The sequence below is a fragment of the Capsicum annuum genome, chromosome 6, assembly GCF_002878395.1.
Source record: "Capsicum annuum cultivar UCD-10X-F1 chromosome 6, UCD10Xv1.1, whole genome shotgun sequence".
NCBI classification, from domain to species: Eukaryota; Viridiplantae; Streptophyta; class Magnoliopsida; order Solanales; family Solanaceae; genus Capsicum; species Capsicum annuum.
In genome coordinates this window covers 188,103,849-188,106,929 of record NC_061116.1, presented here as the reverse complement: position 1 = coordinate 188,106,929, position 3,081 = coordinate 188,103,849, and positions in this window count along the sequence as shown.

Here is a 3,081-nt window from a genome sequence, read left to right as displayed (position 1 = left end):
GGTGGTATCAGTACAGGAGCTTCTAACATAAGAAGAATACAAATGAGGCTTTAAATGTATATATGAATACAACCATCTCTAAATACAACATTAAGACTAGTATAGTACATAAGAGGAAAAAAACTAATACTCCAAACAACAAGAGCTAAGTCTATGCCTCTGAGCCATGGATGATCCACACGACGTACACAACACTAGCAATAACCCATACTATAATCTGCAAGCTGCAGAAGTGTAGTATGAGCACCAAACACGTAGAACTCAGTAGGCAACTGCCGACTGAGCTCCAAAGATAATGCAGATATATACAACATATAAATAGAAATGGAATATACACCCAAATATTTAGCATCCACACAATAAAACTAGTGAGATAATAAGGATAAAATATCCTATTCCAGCCATACTCAGAAATCTCAACACTATACTATCACTAGCCAATATACAAAATAAAGGAAAAAGAATGATATATAACAGTATACAAAGTCAAGGACTGAATATACAATTTATAAGAAAGCATATACAGTAATATCATAGCTACATATAACTAGATATACATATACCTATATATATATAACAACATCAACTCAAAATACATCCTAAATCATCACATCCTCATTTTAAGACCTCATAATCCTAGCAGGATTTAGTACCAACATACTCCGGGTTTCTAGTCTATCCATCTAATCAGGAGATAATCATGCATAAATATATGCATGTAAAGTTAAGGGTGCCAGAAACATACCTCAAATCTCAATACCGAATCATTAATCAAGTTGCCAAAAAATAGCCATAACAATAATCATCATAATGATAATAACAATAACAATGACAATGGGAGTAACGTGATAGTTAGGACAAATAATACCCAGCTAAGCCTTTCACGAATCCCTCCGCCTCAGGCTTAGAAGGTTTAATCAACATACAATACACTATAGTCATATTCATTACCCATACCTATGTAAATCCCTATAAGGATGATATATATAGGCCCATACTGGTGATAGGCAATGTGCATTCAAAAATGATGTCCAAAAATACAATCCATAAAGCCATAAGTAACCCATGCCATCGCACAAACTCCATAATGATGATGCAATACATGAGTTCGTTGCACAATAGCTATAATAATGATGTGATACAGGAGGCAATCGCACAACCCCCAAAATCATCACACAGTCTTAAAAATAAAAAAATGTGACATGGTGATGAGTAGTGATTTTACTACTCATTTGTACTCAACATTCATGCACATTACCTAGTTTTGAATGAATAAATAAGACGTAATTGTGATTAAATATACTAATATCCACATTTGCAAGCACATAGATGATGAGATAGAAAGATGTGGATTGGAGCTAAAAATGATCAAAAGGAAGTAAGAAAGTACAGATGAAGACCTGGAGTAGAAATGGCCTCATTTACTATAGTCACGGTCTGAGAACCGCGGTCGTAGTCACTCAAGCATATCAACAAGCTGCGATCACAGTCGCGGCATAGCCTTTGTGATTGAGGCCTATCGAAAAATTGTAACCTAAGGAAAGAAAAAGAAATGCACGTGGCTGATCCCAAATTTTACAAAAGAAGAGTCAAACCCTAATCTATGATATTCCATTTTCCCCAATTTTTAGACATTGTTCTAGGGTTGTAGCCTTCATTTTTGGAGAAGAAAATATTATATAAATTTTGGGTGAAGAATATTTTGGAGTCACTTCCAAATGAAGAATTTTTGAACTCCTATTGAGGATTTGTTGGATCTCATAGTTTGAAGTAACATTCACTTAGATTTTCTCAAATCAAATCAATGGAGATTCTGGATAAAATCTTTACTTATTATCTTATGAGTAGCTAGTTTTTCCTCTTGGGATTATGCTATAATACGGTATGAATATGTGTGAGATGTGATTTTTTTGTGCATTTACTAGTTTATGATGTTGGATTCTACTATTTCTTGAGTAAATTGGTTGGGATTTATGGGTGAAAGCCACAAATACCCAAATGGGCTTGATAGATAAAAATCTCAAGATCTTGAAAGCTCAAACATCCTTGAAAGAGGAGTTTGGGTGAAATTTAGGAATCCACATCATCCTTGAAAGAGGGGTGTGGGAACCAAGGCAATAATATACAATTTATGAACATGGTTGACTAATTTTAACTATCTTAGACATAAGGGTGATTTTGAAGTTGACTATCCTTAGGGCACCATCTTAAAAAAAGGGGTGTCCAATTGAGGTATTAGGTGGTTTTGATTGAAGAAGTCATTATGTAATCGAAAGGATCAATGAGTAACACTTTCGGGGTTTTTTTCTGATGAACTAGTCTCAAAGATTTCTAACCTAGCCTACCACATCACCAAAACTTAGAATTTGCATCAATTATCATATGCTCATACATATGTTGCCCTTAGGAAAGCATAATCCCAAGATCCATTCCTAATTGCCTATACTCTAATTATTCATAGCCCTAAATTAATACTAGAAAATCTAAAAAAAAATAAATTAAGTGTGATATCTTTCAACCCCCCCATTTTTTGTGTACTATTGGTTTGAACTTAGCTAGTATCTATTATTCCAAACTAATTTAGTCTCCAATCACATTGTTCCTCATGGATTTGACCCCGACTCCAAAGTTGGGTAAATACATTGATGACGATCTCCTTGCACTTAAATTGACGTGTAAGTTAAGTATTATAAAAAATGGCACCGTTGCCGGGGAACGGTTTGGCATATTAAGTTAGTTTGGAATTCTAGCTTACTTGCTTGAGTTCAAACTTGTAAATATTTGTTTGTGATTTTCTTTTATTTTTTGTTTTAGGTAGGTTTTTATTTTTGTTTACTTTTCACTATGGAATCTTCCGAAAAATATGATTTTGGTAGTTGGAAGTCCTATCTTGACGATCCATGTTCATATTATGACAGACCCTACTTTGGAAGAGATTGCACATATACTTCCCAGAGAGAGATAGAACACCATCTCGATCTTATTAGGGATACGATTGTTCTTTGTGTGGTGGTTGATAACGCTCAATCTACAGCTCTCGTGGGAGTGTAAAGCGGTCGTTAGCAAATATAGAACCCAACC